This window comes from Lonchura striata, chromosome 12, assembly GCF_050655825.1.
Source record: "Lonchura striata isolate lonStrDom1 chromosome 12, ASM5065582v1, whole genome shotgun sequence".
Classification (NCBI taxonomy): domain Eukaryota; kingdom Metazoa; phylum Chordata; class Aves; order Passeriformes; family Estrildidae; genus Lonchura; species Lonchura striata.
The window spans coordinates 7,970,011-7,994,254 of NC_140714.1; the positions used below are offsets into that span (position 1 = coordinate 7,970,011).

The 24,244-nt window shown below is 37.2% G+C and overlaps 1 protein-coding gene across 4 annotated transcripts in view; it reads left to right on the top strand.

Moving 5' to 3' along the window:
* Positions 1-1,473: 1,473 nt before the first annotated feature.
* Positions 1,474-24,244, top strand: part of FHIT (fragile histidine triad diadenosine triphosphatase) — a 537,187-nt gene continuing 514,416 nt past the window's right edge. For 2 of the 4 annotated variants that reach the window (XM_085590344.1, XM_077786027.2), the window contains exon 1: positions 1,769-4,627. The gene's annotated coding sequence lies outside the window, so the exon portion shown is untranslated. Of the gene's footprint in view, positions 4,628-24,244 lie in introns of all 4 variants that reach the window. The other 2 variants (XM_085590342.1, XM_085590341.1) reach the window with 2 other exon arrangements.

Sequence of the window (24,244 nt, forward strand, 5' to 3'; positions counted from 1 at the left end):
ATATTTGGTTAAACAATACATTAAGGAATTTCATTGCTCCTTAGTTCCAAATCACAACATTTATTTACTTGACAGAGAAGTTTTCCAGCATCAGAAGACAAAGATTGGTCCTCATTCAAAAATACAATGTTAACAATCTAAGGAATTACCTAATTTATTTATTCTGTACTGATTAACTTCGTTCTTGATGGAGACAGCTGCTATTGCATGTGATGACAAATGAAACTGCTATGCTGCAAAGTTTTCTGACTAAATGGGCTGGTTTCCTACTAGTCTCAATGGCCACAGAGAGCATGAAAAAGAAAAGAGATGAAAAAAAGACTTGTGGGTTTTTTTTTTTTTTTCTGTTCTTAAAATTTGAATTCAAATTATCAAGCTGTGTTGATTTGAAAATTGGTGTTTATATTTTATTAATTGTATTGTGTGCTGTGACATGCCTGTGAACCTACAACAATTAACCAGCTTATTTTTCCAAGATATGAGTGTTGTTTCAATTATCCTTTTGAAATTTTATTTGTGGCATGCCGTAATTATACCTTGCACATACATTTTGTAAAGTTTCCCATTGAACTGACAAACTGTGCATTGTGTTGACAAACCCCAGCTTGTTGTGTTTGCTGTTTTAAGCACGCTGTGAAAGCTGGTCCCTTGTGCTCCAAATGTAAATTGGACTCAGCTAATTGCACCTACAGCTGGTGAGCAGGTTCAGTGAGTGCCGATTTCTGGAGGGAAATGTGCCTCCACTCCTCATGCTTACATAGAGCTTTGAATCCTCCTTTAGATGTGCTTCATTATTGGCAGGGGTAGGCTTCACTGCCACTGCTTCTTATGGGAAAACAGAACATTCTGTACTTGATATAAACCCGGAAATGTTTTTCTGTTTTGAATGTAAACTATTTCTCATTACTTTCTGCGCAAAACTCACTTCCCAAAACCCTGAGTGATGGAACTTATTCTAAAGTAAAAGCAATCTTACACTCTCGTGCTGTTTGTAGAGTCCTTCACTCCAGAGAGAGGTTCAACACCTAACACAAAGAGAGGCTGCAGTTCTGTGGTGAGTTGCAGCTGGTGAGGTAGGGAAGAGGAGACTTCAAAAAAGGATGTGGTGCTATTATTGAAAAAAAATCAGTCACTTGTGGATGCCTTGTGGGTGCAGTTATGGGAAATGCACAGGGTGTAAACTCAGCAGACATCTGGTGGTGACAAACTATCATAGAGGAATTAATGACTAGTCTCACAGAAGGGGCTGTTTTGGTTAGATGCAGTATCATTTTTACTCTGCTAGATACATGAATATTGTTCCTGGTTTTGAGGAAAAAATGACTAATAGCAAGTTAGAAGGAATAGCCAGTTGGTCTTAAGTAGCTGATGTGTTGACCAGTGGAAAATAAATTGTGGCTTGAAGAAAATACTTTGTGAAAGTAAGCCTGCATCAGTAATAAAGAAGTTGCCATGAAAGTGAAATTGTGCATGGATGCCCAAGCCCAGTGTCCTTAGAGCAGTGCTAATCAAACACATTACAATCTGTGTATGCCAGCTAAATAAAACCAACAAAAGATAGCTTTAGAACTGAATACTAAAGGAAGGAGTGAAAATTTCTTTAAAAAATCCTGTGATAGTTTGTGGATTTTCTAATGGCTACATACTAAGATCTCACAGAAGCTTTTGGATTGTGAATTACATCATTTCACACAAAAGAAGTAAACACACACTTTAAATTGCACAAGCCAGCAGAAAGAGACCATGAGAAGAATCACTTTGTTATATGACAAAACAGCAGGATTTTAATTTATTTATACCAGTTTTACTTCTTCAGAATGACTATGTTCCTAATTCTTGGATACACAACAAAATTGAGGAAAAAAATTGGAAAGTTTGTTTGAAAATACATGCTATGTAACATCACAGATCTAAGGCTTGTACTTTAATATAATTTAAGACAGTTCCATATTGGAAACCCCAGAATTCACTGAAAAATAAATACAATTACCATGCATCACAGAGGAAGAGAGATTCTCATGTATCATTTTGCAGGTAAAACATCTTTTATAAGGACTTGACTTACTGAAACTTTGAGATTGGCAAAGTCAAGATATTAAGGGCTTGTGCTCCTCTTAGGATTAGAGGGAGGAAAAATACTTTCTGTGTAAGTATAAAGTAGCTCAGTGTAAAGAACAAAGTGAACTGCCCCACAGAACAAAGAAGCAGCAGTGAGTTAAAGGAATGTTTTCCTGGGATCTCTATCAGGCTTTTCTTCAAGAGATTTCATGCTCAGCTGAATGTTAGAAGAAGATTATCTACAAATACACTTCACTTCTACTTATGTATTATATTTTCCTGTTAATAATAGAATATTAAAGCTGTTTTCTTGGTAAGCCAAGGCTTCTGATATAGCAGTAGCCCACCTCCTTGTGTGTCTCTCACATATTTTAGCAGTTGCAAGTACTTACTTAAGACATAATCTTTGTTTACAGACAGGGGTTGCAGAGGTAGAAGTGGAGAATTATGTCTGGAGCTATTCAAAGAGATTAGAATTTGCAGTTTGTTTTCAGCAGTGCTGAATAACATTGAGGATTGTTTTGCGGTGGTGGTTTTTTTGTTGGTTTTAAAACTTTGTGACATATTTAAGCAGATTTTCTGATGTGCTGCTTTATTGAAGTGTCTGCTTTCTCAGCATATATTTCAGTACAGTGTTTTCACAGTATCATGAGCATGTGCTTGGCACAACAAAACTGTCTTAAATTTTTATTTTTGCTTGCCGACCTTAAAAGAGGAAATGTTTTTCAATCGTTTTTAAAAATATGAGTCAACAAGAGACAACTCACATAAAAGGAGTGCATTTTCATGTAATGGGTACATCATCTCACACCGTATCCCTTGATTTGAATGGATTTCCATCTGCAAATGGCAGTGAAATTGTCTATATACAAGTCTGATGATCTTTGCTTTTACTAGTGATATGGTCTCCTTAATGACAATTAATGACTGTAAAACAAGTCAGGAAGGGAAAAGTGTGATCATTAAGAAAGAAAGTGACCCTGTGATAGCAAAACACTTCACATGTACTAGGTAAGGGAATTGCTCCCACTGTGTTTGCTTTTGTAAACAAAATGAGTGGTCAGGATGTTTTACAGGATCAAGTGCATATAGGAAGAGCAGTGACTGCTAGATTCTCAATTGCTTAATTCTAGAAGACAGGTGTACAATCTGTAAAAGGGACATATCTAGGGTAGCTTTGCAGACAAATGTCTCAAGGGACCTGTTGCTGTGCAGTGTCACAAAGGGTTGACAAAATGTGTAACAGAAAGGGGAATTGATGTTGTCACTTCAGCACAGAGTGGTTTTTGGGATTAGACAAGGCACTTTGCTGTATGGGAAGTACAGACATTGAGACATAATGCACAGCACTGGTATCAAAAAGGCAGTCTTGGTGTTCTATTGGCATTCAGTAGTAATGACACTGGATACCACATTCATGGGTTGGTGACAACAGTGTCTTCAATGTGACTTTACAGGATAAACTATGACAACTGGTGTATTGGTCATTATTTGTGGCAGTGTTCATTAATACAGAAGTAGGAGTATCTTGTCAGTAGGAGTGTCTTCTTAGTGGTACTGGCTCCAGCAAATACATCAAACATGTCTTTCATACTAATGTTCTTTAGCATATAAAATAAAGTTCAAGGTTTGGGCTTGAGCCAGCATCTCTGATTGCTTGAAGTGGTGGAGTAACAGTAATGTTCAGCAACTTCATTGCCCTAGAGTGGATATACACGAAAGTAACTGTGTAAGAGATTTCCTGGGTACCAAACAAAACTCTCTACAAACCAAAGACCCATTGGAAACCTGGCTTTCTGCTGTAAGAGCTTGTCTTCACCAAAAAAAGCTCAGTCCAACTGAAAGCAAGGCACTAACCATGCCTTTTTCTTTTAGGAAAAGGGTGGAAGGAGAATTACTTAATGGCAGAAGCTGATGATGGTGCTGGATGTGCTGCCCCGGAAGGAGCCGCTGCTACAGAGATCCCTGTGTCACTCCAATACTGAACTAAAGGAGCTCCAACATCCGCGTCTGTGCCAGGGAATTCGGCACTGCCTGCACGAAGCATAGACTGATGTCTCACTGCTGCTATACAGAACTAAAATTTAAGGCAAAGATGAGAACAAAATGGAAGGCAGCATCGCAACTCTTGCCTCCAGTAGGGTCTGAACCAGATAGCGGGGCAGCAGCAGAAGCACAGCACACACTGTAACATCACTTGGCACACACTGTAACATCACTTGGCACACACTGTAACATCACTTGCAATGAGCCGCCCGTACTGCCAAGGGAAGCGCCCGCACAGTTACTGAGGCTCGGGCAGCCGGCCCTGAGCACGGCGCTCCCGCCCTGCCCAGGCGTCCCTCACCCCGGCAGCGCCGGCACCGCGCCCAGCAGCCGCTCGCCTCACGATCCGGGGATATCGGCGGCAGGCAGGGAAATCGGCGATAAAGACGAAAATCGGCGACAGGCAGCAAAACCGGCCGCAGCACCTCAGCCACCTCCCGGCAGGCGCGGAGAGCGCGGCGACCCCGCCTCCCGGCCGCGCGCCGCCACAGGCGGGGCCGCGCAGGCGCGTCACCGCGGCGCTGTAAGTCTCCATTTTGTGCTCCTCTCGCCCCTTTCCGCGTGCCCGAGCCGCCGGCGAGCCGCGGGCGGGGGCGCGGGGCCGAGGGCAGCGCTGCCCCGCTCCTGAGGCGCCGCCGCTCCCGGCCCGCCCCGCCGCCCCTCACGGCCCCGCCGGGTCGGGAATGCCCTCGTGGGGAGGTTCCGCGCGAGTTTAAACTGTTTTATTTGCCCCTCGTGGGCGCTGCTGGGGTCCCCGGTGGGCGGCGGACGTTCGGTGTGTTAAACACATCCATCAATTCCCGTGCCCGGCAAAACGCGAGGCTGCCATAGCAGCAGCCAGCCTCAGCCCGTGTTGGATCACTGAGACCGAGCGGTCACTGAAGTTTAAATTTCTGTGTAAAGCAGTGACGCTAAAAACCATTTCAGAAACATTACGTGCTTCGATCAAGTGCTTTTATACCAGTTCCTAAATGATTTTAGCTGAACATGGGTAGGCTGCGTGACAGTAGCGTACACTAGATAAAGGTAGCTGTGTTTTTCCGAGGATACCATGTGTCCAAGGGATGGATTTATAGTGCAGATTCCTAGTAACTCATTTCAGAAATTAATGAAGGACAAGAAAAATCCCCACTCCCTACCCCCTTCCTAAAATAATCCTCTTGTTCTCGGCTGTAGGATGGAACCTAAAATGTGAGCACAGAAGTTTTCAGCTAAAAGTTTTGAGACAAAAAATATTTTAGGTTTAAATTATTTTTGGGGGTGTAGTGTAATTAAAAATCTTACATGATTTCATAAGTTTAAAAAGAGGAAAATACAAAGTTCAGTTCAAAGAGCAACTGTGCAATATGTCCACACTTTTTGAATGTTTGATTTTGGTGATTCAGATAAGGCATTACAGAACATGTCCTAAGATCTTAATTTAAAATTGAATCACTGAAATGTCTAATGGAAAAATGGCATTAAATATTTTGTCTTTTTCCTCAGGCTTATCTCCAATAAATAGCAGGTCCCCTGATTCTATAACCTGCATTCACATTTCTTTTCAAATGCACTTTTAGACATTCTGAATAGTTTTAAATCTTTGAATGACAGGAAAGTATTTTTCCTATCTTTAAAAGTTACATTCTGTGTGCTGAAAAATTCTACACACAGACACTACTTTTATCCTGTGTTAGGCGGAGTGCTGGCAAAAGCCGAGTTTAGTTTGCTTGTCAATTTTACCACTTACTATGAAACCTTTAGTTTATTTCTTGCAGCTTGTTTTTATTTTTTTTTCCCTTGTGAGACATTATGTTAGAGGTGCTGCTAGTTTCATTCAATAGAAGCTGTTACTTTTCCAAGTATAGCATTTCTAATGCAAGTTCTAATTCAATCTCTTCAAAACATGCTATTATAATAATGCAAATTTAATTGGTATTGTAGTATTGAGAAAACTTAGAAGAATTAAGCCAGCAATATGTGAAAGCTGTGGAGCGTACTTGTTTTCATTCACTTATTTATTAAACATTTAATCCTTTTTTCAGATGCTTTTATTCAGCTTATAATTTCATTTTCTTTGTTATGGTTTGTGTCTCAGAGTGCAATGAGAAGAATGTGTTACACAAGGCCTGTAGTCATAGTAAAGTATTCTAGTTTGACAGCATTTAAAAGTATTTAGTTTTGACATTTTAGTTTGAGCTGTGTGTTTGCAGTTTCCATTGGGTTTGCCAGTGACCAAGTTAATACTTTTACATGCTGGGAAAATTGGAGGATATAGAGATGCTATTGGAAACAATGGGTCAACTCATATAACTTAACATTGCACATGGGATTATCCACTTGTCTTGCATATTACAACTGTGTATGTACTTTATAGGATTTGCCTTTTTATAGTTACAATGTATAATCCTCTCATTCGTTTTGTCATCTGTCACATGAATCCTTTTGTGAATTTGCAGAAAATTGAATTACTCAGTTTTATACATGTCAGTCATTCTTTCTTCTCCAGTATCTGCAGCTTCAATGATGTCAATTACATTTATTTATATTGTAATTTTTCCTGTTTCTCCAAAGGTTAAAAATATTGTCACTTTCCAACTTTGTCAGCTCATCTGTGTATAGAATGTCTTTAGTTTGTAAATAAACAGCTTCAGACAAATTTGCCATGCTTACTACAGAGGGCCAAATGTTGATATATTTAGTCTCCAAGAAAAATGTTGATTTCTGTAACTCAGATCCTAACAGGAGAATGATTACAAACTGCAAATTGATTACTTTCAGATATTTTGGTGCTGTGTAGGCATTGTTTTATTTTGTGCATCAATCTAACTTGACCAGTATCATCTATATTTTCTCCTTATTAAAATAATATCTCAAGTGTCTTTTTTGCCTTCCTATAGATTTTTTCTCACTTAGATTTAAGTTATTCTTACAGGGCTACGTGGTTTTGTTGCTTTGTTATTTCCATAAGCTCTAGGGGGAGATGGACGCTTTAGAGAATGTCTTAATAAATTACATTCATTCTTCTTGTCTTTCTCTAATCCACCAGCAATTTATCAAACAAAACTTTCAGACATGGTTGGTGCAATGTGTTCCTTGTGCATCCTTGCAGTTTATAACTCATATTTTCCAAGTGCAGTGTTCAAATGCGTATGTAATTGTGACTTTTTGTTTGCTTGTTTGGTTTTTATTTATTTATTTTAAGGCCTAACCAAATCTCAGTTTGTTTTGTTTGCTGATAAAATGCCTGCTGGGTTCCTTTGGGTACCAGGGAGGGAAATATGATTGTCCCTAAAGTGACAGGATAATTCTGTGTATCTATGGTAAACGGTCAATATCAGAATTTGGAGCCTTTCACTTTTACATGTAAGTTTTTGTAGTGAAGGAGTTACCTCTCCACATAATAATGTGCACACAAACTATGGATAAAAAGCAGCTTCATAATCAGCATTTAGAAAGCTTTACTGATAAAAAGGAAACTTGCACTAGTTGAATGTGATTCTGTTGGAAAGGGTTGTATCTGGCCCTGATTTTGCCCAGCCCAGCACCCTCAGTGTCCCTGCAGTGTCCCTGGGGACTGTGCAATTAGATTTCACTTGTGCTCCCAGTGACTCAGCTGTTGAAAGGGTTTCTGCAGAAGCCCTCAATTAAGACTAGTTCCTCCTTCTTTCCCTTAAATTCCAAGGCAGTCTGCTAACTGCATCCTACATGGAACAGACTGGAAAAGTGCTGAAATCTCTCCTCTCCCAGTGTTTGGACTGTGAGGGGGAATCTCAAGCTGTAAAAGGCCCCAGAGTTCCTAAGGAGGTTCCTAGGACTGTAATCCCTGAAGGGGAATGTCAGGGTGGGAGGGCAGAGGGTACCTGCAGAGGGGAGCAGGTGTGTGCATAAGTCCCTGCAGATTATTACAGTGACAGGGGAGAATTTTTCAAATTTAGAGAGTGCTTCTGAAGGCCTGCTCCTCTTGGAAGTGGCATGGCTATTCTAATAGCAAACTTGAAAAATTGTAAAGAGGTCTTGGGAAAAAAAGCTGGTTTTAATCTTTTGGACAATACTAAAGAAAATGTCCTTATTGTAAGATTTAAATAAGCCTTTTTATTTTATTCAGACTGTGTGCTTCTCCTCTCATCAATCTGCACTGCAATGCTGAATATTCCCAGTGTAGCTCATCAGATTTGCTTTGTAACACATAACAACAGCTGCATTTTTCTGCTTCACATTTGTAGCTACTCCAAAGTACAGAAATTCTGTATTGGCACTGCAGTGATGTCTTTTACTTTATCAAGATAATGCTCTTACTGCATGAGGAGCCAAAAACATTTGTATCAATTCTTCTGAATGTAAAGCTTTTTTATCATTAATGTTTGCAGAGATTTAGCAAGGTCTTACGGCACTGAAAATCTGATGTGTCTGGTAGGTATTGGCCTTGGCAGGTGTTTTGTTGTTCAGAAGTCATTGCATACTGAATTGTTGGAATACTTTATATATGTCATTTAATTTCCTTTCAAATTATTTCTGAAATGTTAAAGGATAAGGCTTTAAATTGGCATAGTGTTGATGCTTGGCACTAAGTATACATATTATTTATCCTGTTCAGTGTTATTATGCAAATAATGAAAATTAAGTACCTTCTAAACTGTTTTTCTGGATTTGTGCACGAGTCTTAACTGAGAACTAAGAGATAATGAAGGCCTGTTAGAAAGCAGTAGGTAACACATGAGGCTTAAATTTGCATTTAGTTGGCATTAGGAATGAACATCAGTGTTCTGTTAGTGAAAACAAAATAATGATTCCTTAAACTGTTAGGAAGTAAAGTATTTAATAGGGACTTTGGATTTTGAAATAGCTTTTAAATAGCATTCATGCAGTAATGTTTTTCTAGATGGTCACTAAAATGAAAAGGTGCTTGATTTTGTTGTTTTCTGTTGTCACTACTTTGCCCATTTTCATCCTTTACGTGACTTTTGCTACCTTCCTGATACTTCCCTTTCAAAAAGAAAAAAAGGGAAAAAAGGAAAAGTAATTAACTTTGTATACTTTATCTGATCTTTTTGGCATTTTTATGAATCAAAACCAATTGCTTCATTACTTGCTTGTTTGATATATAGTAGCAAAGCAACCTAGCTGACAGTCTTTAGATCCCTCTATGAAAGGACTTTGAAATTACACTTGCAGAGAAATGCATGTCTCCTTTTTATTTCTTGTGATGGGACATCTAATGATTTCAGGCTTTCAGTCCTTTTTAGTGCATGTTGTGTTATTAAATATTTAAGAATTAGATGGTTGTGATGAATCCTATTTCAGAAGAGCAGAATTTGGTTCATTGCAGAGAAATTTTCAGGTTTTTACTTGTTTTTAAAACATTCAATATTAGAAAGAGAGGGGGAAAGGACAGAAGAGAGCTTGCCTAAATCTGGGGTTTATGAGTCTCTTAAGTCTTATTTTTGACTAGGCAGATGTTTTGTTGAAGAAAATGTGTAGGCTTCTTTAAAAATATGGTTGCGTTCACATATTTATTGGAAAACCAAAATGCAGACAAACAGCTCGAATGAAGACCTAATGGTCTACCTAATATTTTTCTAGAAAATTTTAGGACCCTGGAGTTCAGCTTCCATTGCTTTGGAAACTGTTATCAACTAAAGTTGATTTTATCATTATAGACCGGTGTAAGACTAGTTATTTGCCTCTTAAAAGCTATAGTGAAATACTGGTAGTGAAATATTTGTATTATAAATGTAAGAAGTTTTTATAAGTGTAGCTATCATGAGTTGTCCTACTAAGGACTGAATTGGAAAAGGGAGAATACAGAGTATTCTTGGCAGTCCCACTGTAGCAATGGGACTGTGCAATGGGGGATAGTAAATAGCTGTGGGGTGGGAATAGCTGCTTGTTTGCAATTTTGTAACAAAAATCAGGATTAGGGTTTGAAGTTCTATGAGAGGATTTGAATCAGGAAAGAGGTGATTGGATATTGAAGCTAAACAGTGCAAAGAATCTTGTTCAGGATACAATTCGAGGTACTCGAAGGTTAGACAAAACAGTGCAGTTGAGTATAGGTATTTTGATAGGAGTAGTCAAATAAATGAAAGTACTTTCTCGGGAAAACAAGTTTTTTTAAAGGTGTTTGTTTGCCTCAAGATATAGAATATTGCTTAAAAAATTGAAAGGAATATATGAAACTAAAAGTTGTATCCCATTTGGCAGCTGTTTTTCCTTTATTTTTCTAGTGTAATGTTAGTTTTTGATCATGCATGTGGGCATTCATTGTATATTGAAAATAGGAATATGAAGGCAGCATTAGAAATGATAAAATCATTCTACATTATTTCTTAAATGTTTTATAGTTATTATAACACATTGTAACAGGATCTGTTGTGTGTTGAGACTGGATGATGTAGTTATCAATAATATTTGCCAGTATTGTAAGGAACCACCCACTGCACTCAGTGTGGTTTATTTCCAGGTGCCAGGGTCTCTGTAAGTCTGTTTGCAAGGTCAGAATACTTCACACTGACTGACTGTGCAAGTGTCTGTGCACAGTGATCAGCTCCCTTCTCAGCCTTCCTGATAAGCTGAATAAATTAAACTTCTTAATAGGAGTAGATGAGGATATCAGATAGCTGTTGCAGAAAAGCTGTAAAATTCTCTGTGAGCAAAGGAGAGAGAAGAAGGCCAGAATAGTGTGCCAGAAGAGAAATGTTGCTATAATCTGAAAGGGTTGGCTGGGCTGCAGCAGTTCAGGGAATGAATCAGTGACACGCAAATGGAGGAATGCTGTTCTGGAAAGATGTGTTGTTCATGATCCACCTCAACATGTGTTAGCTCTCAACAAAGCTGGTTTTCAGAACGCTGTTCTCTTGCTTATTGTCTCAGAGGCCACGTCAAGCAGTAGCAGGTGTGCTCACAATGATCTGAGCATGGATAAGGGGACCAAATTCTTTAAAACACTTTTGACTCACCTTACTGCTCATAAGAATTACAAGGGTAGTGCAGTTTCTACAAGGAAACAACCAATATAGAAAATTCATTTGTGAGCCATGAATACTTATAAATTCATGTAGTTAATAGTATTTACTTTAGGTTTCTCTTCCAGCTGTTTTAAGTGGTTTATTAAACTGAACATCTCTTTTTAAATGCTAAGAAGTGAAGCCTTAAAAGCAACTAGGCCAGCAATAATTTGGACTGGTGCTGTTAGATAAAGTGCATTATTTGACAACGCTATGTTGTCCTATCACATCCCTCAACTGGGCAAATAATTAATGAGGAACTCTGTCCTGCTCACTGTGGCATTTTCTCAAAAGTACCAAAGCCAAACTTCAGCCTTTAAAGTGTCTTTGTTTAGTTACATTTTGCTCTAGTGCTGACTCTTCCAACTTGTGCAGAATCCTCTTGTTGCTGTTGGCATGGAAGTTCTAATTTGATGGAGGTTGAGCATGGTGAACCTAAACAGGGCTTTCAGCTCCCCATGCTAATAATTCTCATTTCATCAGGCACAAATAATAGAACCACTTGCAATCACCTGCTTTGGGGTTTGTATAAAGTATAAAGTTTCTTTCCTTGTTTTTTCCAGTCATTACAAGCAATGGTCAGCTTTGGTGGCTCTAAATGCTGTGTAACTCCTGGTGAAACATCTGTCCTTCCACAAAGGAAGGTGCTGCCTGCTAGTTCAGCTACGGCTCATTTGTGTATATTTCTGAGAACTTCTACTCTTTATAACTAGAGATTTTTTACTAGTCAGCACTTCTTGTCAGGTTATTTATGCTGCAGATCTTGATATTTTTTTAGTCATTAACTCTGAAAAATCGAAGATAATCAGTGTAATTGAGAAGCTTTAAGCAACCACTGCATGCTAGGTGATCAAGGAGGCAACTACAGGCCACTCCTACAAAACCCAATTTTTAAAATATTTGTGTAAATGACCTTTTTTTTCCCTTTTGATATCAAGTCTACATCTTAACTGAGACAGAAACGTGCATAACTGGCAGAAGGGGCTTTTCTGTCTAGAGCTGAGTTATGCACCTTAGCCTGATATTGAGGGAGTAGAATTTCAGAGTAATCTTTTCTGAATCTGAGGCTCTTGGGGATATTTCAAATAATATTTAAAGATGGTTTTATTTGGTGAAATGTTGTCTTTTTCTTTCCTTAAGTAGTTTTGTCATCTTTGTGTTACTACAAGGAACCTGAGACAGACTAACATTGTGCAAATCTGATTAAAATTATCTGTGCTGTTTCAAAGGTCAGGCACACTCAGTGAATTTACTTTCAAATTATTTTGTTTATTCTGAATACGTATGCATCTTGAGCTCTGTAAAGGTCAGGAGAGGAGATTCATTTTGGAATTTAAAATAAGTTGGGTTTTTACTGCTGGTAGGCCTGGTTAGTTTCATTTGAACTAATGAAAATTGTTTCCCTATGTTGGTTTTGTTTTGCTGTCAGTTCTATTTTTCTAGTGAAACTTGTTTGTAACTATGAAGTCTCTGAAAATAAGACAGTATTAGTAATGCATTTAAAAAAATATTTTATGTGCACTCTAAAAATTAAGTACAGTTTGTACAAATTAAATAGTAGTCTTACTTGGTTTTTGGTTTCTTGGTTTCTTTAATTCATTGGATAGACAAACTGTTTTCTCAACTAGAATAATATATTTAAAGGATACACAATGTTTAACTGTCTCTTGCCACAAATGGTTTAATAAAACGGGTGTGGTGATGCAATTCCTCTAGAATTTATGAGTCCTGCTATTCATGTTCAGGTTGAATAATATAACCATAAAAGGATTCATGTGTGTGTTGTGAAGCATAACTAATTGCAGATTTTGGTTACAGAAACAGTGAAAATTAGTAAGGAAGTGGGCTTCTATTAAATACAAAAGGAACTGCATTTGTAAGAGCCTAATTTTTGTCCTGAAAAAGGCTGTTATATAAGCCCCCTTGCATTCCAGTTCTGTCTCTAGTATGGTTGAAGTATTTGGGGTTGTTTGATGCAAAAAAAATTTTAGTGATACTTGTAGGAAGGAAGAAATTTTCAAAACAGTAGTAATGATGTTCACTAAAAGATGAGTACATGTTTCAAAGTTTACATTCATTTGAGAAGTCTTGAGCTATTTAACCAAATCAGATTTTTCTGCCAAGAGTATTCTGACATGTTCTTTTCTGACTTAAGGAGGTGAAATCTGAACGAGGCAGAACATGCTGGTTGAATGAACTTAGTACTAACACTTAACAAAACTCTGTGTTTCAATGCACATTTTACTGGAAGGATGGACAAATTTTGCAGTAATACGAGAGGTCAAGAAAATTGTTCTGAATCTTTTTATGTGTAGAAGAATGTAAATCTCATGTGGGCAGTTGTGGTGCTTTCAGAAGTAAGTGATAGATATCATTGTAAGCAGAGCACTCATCTACTTTTCCAAAGATTGGTTCAGTGTGTATTTAATCTGCAGTTGCTTCAGTCTGTGTGGATGTAACCAAGCTTGACCATTAGTAGCAACACACCAGTTTCTTTTTAGTTTATAAAAAAAAAGAGTTTAAAAAATTGCTTTATTAATTCAGCTGTTTGCCCACGCTGGTTGGCTCTAATTTCGTAGGGCAGACATTGGACTGCTGGGTGCCTCCTTTGAAGGACACAGAAGATGGTGAGGCCTCAACTGGGTGCCTTTGCTTGTGTGGGTTTTGCCAAGATGCTGCTCCTGCTTTGAGGCTTTTATTTTTCTTCCCTGCTTCTTACTAATTAGTATAATTTGCAAGCTTCCCTCCACTGATTCATTACATTTTGTAGCAGGCACTGTCATTCCTATTTACCTAAGTGTTTTCAATGAGAAAGATTTCTGTGTCAGCTTTTCCTGTTTTGCTGTTTGAATCCTAGTCCATTAATTAACTTCAGTGTTTTATGCCTGTTGTGAGATGTAGCCTTCCCAGTGCTGCAACTCAAGCTGTAGCTATTAGTCCTTGACAGTATGATTTAAGGAAAAAAAAAAAATTAAATTTGTAATGTTAGGATATTTGAATCAGGATATATTTTATAACAAAAACCCCCAAAATCCCAAGCATTGTGTATACTTGACTTGGAAAATTTTCTGTTAAATAATATGTTACCCTGTTTTTCCCTTTCCCAGGTGCCAGGGGGAAAAAATAGCTTCTAGTATTGTGATATTAACACTTTCCATGTCATGTTAATTCTGATGTGTGGCTAGTTTTGGGAAGACTTGCTTAGATGGGATAAAATCCCAATGTGATGGATGCTGTGATGGCACATCTCTGAGAGGAGAGCTTGAGGGTAATACAGACCAAGTATCAGGATCTGGATGCAAAGGAATAGAGAAAAACAGAAGGGTAGAAATGGTGGAAATATTGTTCTTTAGAGGAAAATTAATAACACTTAACTTCAGGAGTGCAATGTAAGGGCTGGTGTTGCACATATTCAGGATTCTGGCCTATATAAAGAGTTTGGATGCTACTTGGAGCTTCTAAAATTACTTTGTTATTTTCTTCCAGGACTGTGTTGTGTTATAGAACCACATTCATATTCATATACTTACATGTAACAAAACATTTTGTACCAGTGGAGATCTTTGATATACAAAAGAAACTCTTTTGAAGTTTGAGGTTGGTAGTAGATTCTGAGGTATTAGGTACTAAGCATCCTGTGAGATAAATTTGGAATCCTAGAATTAGAAATACTTAGTCTTTGAACTTTTTTCTTATTATTTGATACTGAGATCAGAGCAGTGGCTTTCTGTGTATGGAAATTTGGTGTATGGTGTGACTGCGCTATTGTGGGCGCTGCATAATCACGTACTTTGCTGCATTTGCACATTTATTTTATTGTAATTAGGAAGCTTATAATGGCTGTTTCTCCTGCAGTGTAGGAGTTACTTCCTAGGTAAAATTCTCTAATGGATTGTTTCAAACTGGTGTAGCTTTATCTGAAAAAAAAAAAAAAAAAAAGTATGTATTAATTTTGATATATTGTATTGAATCTGTTTGCTGCCGTGTTGTGGTGGATTGCTTCGGTTCCCTTGGGTGCTTCTCATTTATGCTGTGTGTGCAATGCAGGTGATTCTGGGCAGCATTCTGGGACTCTTCCTTTCAGATTCCTGTGGATATGGACTGCAAACAATGGAAACTCAATCTGAGCACAGCTGATGTTTTCTGAAATACAAAGCACACAAGTGCCTCGCTGTTCCTGCAGTTGTGTGTGCATCTGGGATGGCAAATATCAGTGGCTGCTCTTGTCTTCTGCTGCTTTTGTGCCTGTAAACTCCTGAGGATGGAAAGTTGTGGCTGGATTCTTCTTTTGAGCATTATTCATTCTGTCCACATATATCATGTGTTTCTCTTGTTACCTGCTTAGTGTTCCATGCTGAAAATTGGCTGAATTAGTTATGCATTTATTGAATTCCCTTTTGTTTTGGAGAATGTGTACCATGTCTTCAGGAAGTTTGAAGAAAAAACTGGAGAATACAGAGAATTAAGTATTGTCGGTGTTGATGAAAAACATAAATCAGAAAAAAAATTGAAAGCATTGTTTAAATAACTTCCCATAAATGTGTAAGATTCTCATTAGTCCAACATCAGAAGTCTAATGAATATTAATGAATGAGATCAAAGAAATTTAGAAATCAAAGCAAGTAAACAATTATTTTAAAGAATTATATAAGTTTTTAATGGCACAAAAATACAAATCATCTTAACAGAGTGACTCCATGAGAAGTTTTTCTTGAAAATATTATTCCTGAAAATTTTTGTATTGAGCTAGAAAGGCAGGTATGTAGCATAAACGAGAAAAATAGACACATCAAAACCTGAAATATATAAAATGTCTTCATTATGCTATATTGAAGTACCTAAATTAAACTGTGGAGTCTAACAGGCTGGGAATTTTTATTTGGCCTAAGTCCATGATTTGAACTTGACTCAGACTGTCAACACAAATTGGTAAATATTGAGAAGGAAATTACTTTTGGATGTCTCAGACCTTTACTGTTTCCTTCTCCATTTCTAGTACTTTTGGACTAAATGTATCCGTGCTGAAACATGTACATGGTGTAATTCTGTTAAAAAATATGGGTTTACACATCATTTAATACAGTCAAGATTTTGATCATCAAATATCAGAGTATGACAAGAACTATCTTCATCTCATTATCTGTTTTTCCAAATCTTATCTAGAACCAGCATGTAGTGTGACCTGTATACAACAGTTATTTAATCTTTGCACAGTAAATGCTTGTAATATAGCATGGGGTATTCCAGCATCCCAGTATGACGTGAGTAAATCTTCCATGACTGAGGGAAATAATTGGAACAATTTATTATATATTACTTTTTATTTCTTTACATTTTTACTATCATTCATTTAATAATTCTTTTATTTCACTAAAAAGAGAAAGTTAATTTTTATATGAGGTGGTGATCTAAACAAAATAATAGGTATAGGCATGAGTTCAAACATCTTTTATTTTTATTCCTGCAATTCAAGAGAACATTTTATATCTGTATAATTTTCTTTAGAAGTCTCTGATTATTTCAATGCATTTAATCCACAAAGGCCATAATGGTGCTATAACTCCAAAGGCCCCACTCTCCTAGTGCAACAAGGAGAGTGTTGTGCTCAAAAAGCACCCACTCGCTCTGGGCAATAGTGACATTATTTGACAGTTTGTGATTCCTACGAACTTTAATGGCAAAGAGGATCCTTCAAATACTGTCAGAGAAACAGTTTCATTTTGAACTTGGATAGAAAGCTAATGGTATCTAACAGCTTTTAGTGTCACTGAATCAAATTCCTCAAGTAGAAAGAACGGGTGACATTCTGTTTTGAAGTGACCGTATGTTTGACCCAGTTTGGCGATGGTGGTGTCATCACAATTGTATCTTGCTGCTGTCGGCTCTTGCAGCCTGACAGGCGGAACAAGTTGCTTTAGCTCACAGAGCTCATCTGTCACACTGAGCAGCTTGCAGGTTTCTGTTATCTGAATGAAATGTGGAGCCAGGACTTCTCCCTGCTCCCTGCCTATCAGCATAGTCAGCAACCTGCTCGCACCCCAGTCACATGAAGTGAAATGGTAGAAGAAGAGAGAATTAAAAAACTATTTTCAGAGATGCAAATGTAAGCCACATTTAATAATTAAATGACATGTGGTTCAAAAATTATAATTAAAAAAAAACATGTCCAGGAACTAGATAGAAAGTTAATTTCCAAAGAAGAATTGCAATTTCCTTATCTGAAATGAGAGATGGAAAGCTTTTAATTGTATATTTAAGAACCAAAGCAAGGAACAGTTTCATAATTCAGTAGGGCAGTGACAGGCATCTCTTTTTTCATCGCAAACACTTACTTAGCATTGAAGTGTTCAAGCCTTTATCAAGTTTTTATTACATTTTCCCAAAATAGTGCATCTAGAACTTTGTACCTTAGGCCAAGTCTTGTCATAATCTCTACACTCTTTGTAGTTCTGTTATAGGAGCAATGTTAGAGCACTGAGTTTGTGCTAGTTGCTTTTTGAAGTTCATATGTGACTGACTTGACTGCTTTATTATTGCAATGACCAATTTTTACTTGTTTTGAGAATACTGGGAAAAGGTGCACAAACCATAATTCTTAGTAAATGCTGATCCGTGGTTTTTCCTATATTAAGGATAGGAAGAAATTTTTCTAGCCTGTTATGTCTAGTTTTAAAAATGTTTTTACTAGACTAAAATTTCCAAATAAAAGTTCATCTAGTAACAACCACCAACTGGTTATTATTATTATAATAATAATAATGATTGTGGCAGTCCACAAGCAAAATGATCATATGTGACACATGTCAGAAATGGCTTCTGGTTTTCAAGAATGAGATAGATTATAGTTGGGGAGAAACCTGTTAATAATGTTTTATTCAGAGTGATGCTCTAAAACATTATTCAAAAGGAATACACTAGTTGGTATTTTCATCATGGAAATGATGAGCCAAATCACCCCAGTCTAATGCCAAATAGGGCTATGGAATGTATGGTGTATGTATGAATTAGGAACATATTTGTATCTTTGGGTTTCACAGCTTCAGTGGAATAGAAAGGGTCATTCTGTGATTAATGGATTTGTAGTGAATTGCACGAGATCTGAGAAGATGAGGATTGCATTTATCACATCTAAGGGGAATGTCAAAGTGTGTGTCTGCCCATAACCCCATCAGTGGTAAAATGATGACAATGTGCCTTTGGGAGATAGCAATCAATATGACTGTTGTGAAGCTCAACAACTACTGATGCCATTCTATCTGATGAGCTCTAGGGATGGCTTAGAGAGCTATGGAAAGAAAAAAACAAAGAAAAACATCAGGTTTGTACCCAAGACCTGCTTGGCAAAAGTTTGAAATAAGTCTCATGAAAATGAAATGAGATACAATGTTCTAGGTTTGAAAAATTAGATGATGTTCAGCTGAATTCTGTTCACCTGGTTATTATAGACAGCATGTACACACTATATAATCATTGAGAGCATGACACAGAACCAGAATGAGTGTGTAAAAAACTTTCCAGAATGCAGCTAGTTGTTGGCCTCCTTAAAAAAAAGTTAAAAAAAAAAAGAAAGAAGTTGATGATAATTCATTCAGAAAGCTCACTGGTTTGCTCCACAGAAATAAATCCTATGATTGCTGACCAGAATAAATCATTGGCAATGTCACAGATGAAGAATATCCAAAACAAACTCAGAAGTAAAATGTAAGTGAACAGGAACATTTTAAACAGTAGAAAGCTGCTGCTTCTGTCACAAAACCTGTAACATATAAAGGCTAAAATATATTTTGTATATTGTTTTTCTTTTCCCAGTAAGAACTCTAAAACCTGAACCAGATTTTCTGTGGGCAAGAATGAGGGATTTCTGAGGGAATACCCCAAATGCATGCTGATAAAAACATGCATATATAATGTATATACACACACTTAAAATCTCTCTAAATATTTTCAGCAGTGGTAAAGACAAAAGCACCTGAAATCTGTGCTGCTATTTCCTAAATCTGAAGTTCCTAGCTAAAAGATATGCAGCTTTATTCCTTGACTTGACCTGTTTTTGTTGGAATGGTTATCTTACTCCTTATGTAGCCAGCTCTTGCTAGTCTAAATAATTTGAAGAATCATTATAATTTAGGTGCAATTCTGAAATTAAAAGAGGGAAAACAGTAGAAGTGGGAGTTTTTTTGGGAGCAGTAAGGAGGTGCAAACAAGAAGCAACTCTCCATCAATTTTTTTCCAGGAAAACTGAAGGAAAGACTCAAATAATTTTGGTTTTGCAGAAATTTGTGTTTCTTTTTGTGCTAAACTGAGATAAAAATTGTACCTATAAGGTTACAAGGTAGAGATTAGAAGAGATCACTGAAGTTTTTCCTTTGAACTCCTGTGTGGGGATTGTAAATCTCTCATTTCCCTCGATGGAGGCTGGTACCATGCTTGGCTGAAGTGGATCTGCTGGAAAGCTTGTCTTCATTTGAAGAGACTGAGAGGGATTAAGTGATCACTTCTTTGGTAGTTAGTTCTACCTATTTGTTAATCATCCTCCAGATTAAATTTGGGATTGTACAAATTGATCTTTTGTCTGTGTTGTCTCACTCACATGCAGGGCAGTCCTTTTAACTTCTGTGGCAAATTGGCACTGGCCAAAATTGCTTCAGCCCTGGCTCCCCTCTCCATGTACAGAACTGCTGGATGAATTTGGGTTTAGTGACCAAACAGTGGTGTCATTAAAGCAGTAGAGGGAAGCAAAATCTCTTTGTACAGACTTTTTCCATAAAGTAGTAGCTGTACAAAGTAAACATGACTATTAATTTGCAGAGGTAGGTATATGTATATCTTAGATTGCAGTGACAAGCATTGCCTTACACCCTTTGTGTTACATTCATGGATCTGCATGCAGAAATTAAAGCTAAAGCTGACAGGACAACTTCTTTAGCTACCTGACTTCCCTATCAGGCAAAAGGGCTGAGTGATAGAGGGAAAATGTAAAGCAAGTTGATATGCTGAGGGTCTCCAAATCTTAGAGAATAAGTGCTGACTTCTGCTTTGTTCACAGTGTTTAAGTTGTGCTGGTGTAGTTATGTTTGCAAAGATTAATGCCAGTGTTTTAAAAATAAATGCACTCATCCTGTGTTTGCTCCCTGGATTAATAATGCCAGGTGAGAAAAACAAGAAAATGAAAGTGACTTTTTAATGGTTCTTCTAAATTTGCATAAGTCTTGCTTATGTAGTAGTGTGCATCAAGGATTTCAATGGAAAGCAGGAAATTAAGATAGATAAGGCTGCATAACTGTGGATTTTCACTGTATATTGAGTGGATAAATACCTAAAATTTAGGTAGCAGAGCATAACAGTGTGTATAATATCACAGTAACTTTAGTCTTGTAAGATAGTTCAGCATTCTGTACTTGCTCATAAATGTGTAACAGAATTGTTCTTTGATTAATAGCTAAAGAAGAAATGGGGTGGTCTTTTTGCTAAAAAGAGACTGGATATTATGTCAGGCAGCCTGACAAAGACCGATTTTTATCAATAAGCTATTTTGCTGAGATTCAGATATCTCATAAACTTATATTTGTTTCAGCAACTTCATCTTTTCAGTTTTCACTTCACCTTTTTCTGTTGTCACATTCAGGAAGTTGATCTGGGATAATTAAAGCAGCCTGCAACATAAAAGAAAGACGTAGAAATTCAAGATAGTCACATTATGCAGTGAAATTTAAATTGATATGAATTTGTGTTGTTCTAAATTGTAAATAACTGTGATGAACTGCCTAAAGACTGGTTAAACACCAGATTTGTATAGCCCAGAAGAAGTAAATGTATGCTATGCTGTGGTGGGAGTTTGCTTTTTTTTTCTGATGATGTTTGCCTTTTATGACATGGTACATTAATTTTTAATATATATAGGCAGTTGAGCTATTAATAGGTAAAAAAACATAGAAGAAAAAAGAGATTGGAGCAAGCAAATATTTCCAATAAATAAAAGTATTTTCAAGGAAAAACATTTAAGAGAAAGTGGAGGTCTGTATGTGGCAGCAGCACTCTGTAGGTTTGCAGCTGTTTATACCTGTATAATCTAAAGTTACGGTGTTAACTGTGGTGTTGCCTGCCATAGGTGACCTTGAACCAAATAACCTCCTTATAATTATCTTTAATTTAGATAGATTTGGCTTCCATTTCATACTCATACATGCACACACCCAGTTCTTTCTCCTGTTCTTTATTTGGCTGAAAATGTCCGTTCGATCCCTCGCAATACCTGCCTCCTTTAGGTGGCACATCTGCACAGCTGCTGTCAGGTGCTGTTACCTACATTAATTGTCAGACTTGCTTTTCCTTGGAGAGATCCTGGCAGGAGGAAAATTCTCTGGAGAGGAGGTGGTTAATTCTGCCCTAGTACAAGCACATTTCTTAGATGCTGTAGTCATGTAGATAGAAACTCACCACATCTTTGTAGTGAGTGAATACAAGCCAGCTCTATCCTGCTGTCTCACCCCTTTAGCTCTGAGTTCAACTCAAGCTGCTATGATTTGCCCCTTAGCATTGGCTACTGATCTGGGTTTGATGTCAAATTAAGAGAATCATGCAGCTTTTCTTTGGATTGAAGAGGCAGTTTAGGTCTGTCCTTAGTGTGTTAGTGGGATGTTAAGCACACAGACTGGGTGAGCAGAAATTGGCAGTGAAGTGTCTGGATGGCAGAACCTTGTCCTTGGCTGTGACGGAATTGCACGTGCTGATCTCTGTGTCTTGTTGAGAGCCTGATTGCTTTGCTTTTGAGCCCTCAACAGCCCTGGTGAACTGAATCAATTTATCTTTTTGTGAGAACATGTGGCTTGAATTCCTGATTCTCTGGGCATGTTTGTGTTTGAGCTGATATTAGTTTGGCTCCGGACAGATAAAACAGGAGCTCTGAAGGGAACTTAGAGAAGAAAGGAATGAAGGCTCTTTCCTTCTGTAATTCTATGCTCAGTTCAAGTAATTAGCAGAGGGGTTAAGAATTACAACAGTTCTCTTTCTTGTTGGTCATTTTATAATGTGGAATGGATGTGCAGAATTGTTTAGGTGTGGAAAGACCTTTAAGATCATTGAGTCCCACCATTAGCCGAGCCATGCCACTAAACCATGTCCCTAAGTGCCACATCTGCACATTCTATATTTGAATATAGGATGCTGGTGTACCTAGAATGTATGAAATATAGGACTTGCTTATCATGTTGTTGAGAATTAATTTTATGTACTGTCAGTTTTAAAATAGTCTCAGATTTTCCAGATGGAAGAACAGTGAATGAAGTAAAAAAAAAGAACAATAAAGCCTTAATCACTGGCACATCACTATCTGGCAATAATAGTACTATTTATTAGGTATAAAGATGGAAAAGTTCCATTTGCAAAGCAGCACACTATGTATTCACATTTTTTACTGCTTGCACTGCAGTGGATCTAAATTTGATCAAGTATCTTTGTCATTGAGAGGCAATAAATGTATCCCCACTAATTGTTTCTAATGCATTTCTTTTAATTTATTGTGGACATGAGAGTTGGAAACACTGAAAGTTGTACAGATTTCATGAAAGAGCTGGAGAAACCTTGCCTTGAAACAAAACAGGAGTGTTGAGTTCCTAGAGGAAGAAGTGTATTCCTTGAATGCATTTTCTCCAAACCAGCTCTTTCATATGTCCAAGATTTTTAAGGAATTTTCTCTAGTATTTGTTTACTCATAAGATGATTGACTTTAATATTTTTCTGGGACTGTTATATATCAGAAGCATCAGAAAGTTATACAGATAATTTTAAAAATATAATCAAAGGACTTTGAAAATATAATTGCATTGACCAGCATAGATTTATTTTGTTAAAGTAAATTAAAACATTTAAAATTGACCAGCATAGATTTAATTTTTTAAAGTAAATCTGAATTTGGAAGCAGCTAACTTTGGAAACCTGGTATGTCCTGTAGAAAGAAGCATGGTAGAATGGGAGCGTGTAGTTAATGTGTCCTTTTTAAAGAGAGAATATTTGTAGTACAAGAATACCAATTACGTTATTGGCCCTGCAGAAGAACTGAAAGGTGATTGCCTGAATTAAGGTGACATTGGGCATGAGTGTGATCGAATTTAAGTTCCCTCTTACCACACACAGTTGGTAAACCCTTAGAATCTCCAGATAAATAATTGTGCTTTAAGGTCAGTCCAGACCTCATGGATTGCTTTTCCTTTCTCTGATAAAAGCAGATGCAAGCATGCCAAATTGCTTTGCTCCAGCTTAACCCCAGCACTGTTTGAATTCATAAATGCTACAAAAGTAAAGCTTATTACCACATACAGCGGTGAAGTGGGGAAATGTCATGCCTACCTAATCTATTTCCTGGGAAGGGTTGAAAAATCTTTTTATTCTTTTAACAAGATCTGGGAAATAAAGTAAGGACTGGATGTGATGCTGATAATCAAGGTTTGTCTTTCATATTTTAAATTGATATCAGCCCTGTATTTTCTGTTTTCTCTGATACATTTCTCAGAAATGAGACAGTAAAGGAACTTTTTTTTTGTATTGAACTATAGCAATCTACTGTATTTAAATAGTTTTTATTTTTTAACTTATTTTACTTATTTTTTACTATTAAGCAGATGTTTCTCTGAAGCTCTTGGTTTAAGGATAAATTGTTCAAACACTGGCACATCGTTTAGCAGATGAAACAAAGCAGTGCTGCATTTGGGTTTTATATGGTTACTATAGCAGTATTAGAAAGGGCATCAATGGGAGCTGTGCTCTGAATTGATAACAAGTACATAGTTTTAAATAACTTAGACAAGAACAAAACACTCCTAAAATAGAGTGCTTGAGGGGAAAGTAGGTTTTCACACTGTAAACAGTGTACTTTGAAAGCTGGGAGAGAAAAAATACTGTAGCACAGTACAGTAAGTTAAATCATTACATTAATTGAACATTTGTCTATTTGCAGTGGTTTTGCTTTGTGGATGTCAGTAAGATGAATGGTTGAGAAAGGAAGTGAAAGGGAAGTAGTAGTGGATAAGGTTCAAAACAAGGTAATTAACATTCATAGGGTGTAATTGTGGGTAATGTGTTAAGTTCACTTTCCTGAAACTGGTTTAGTGGTGTTGTAAACTACTATTTTAACTGACTTAGTGAATCTACAAACACAA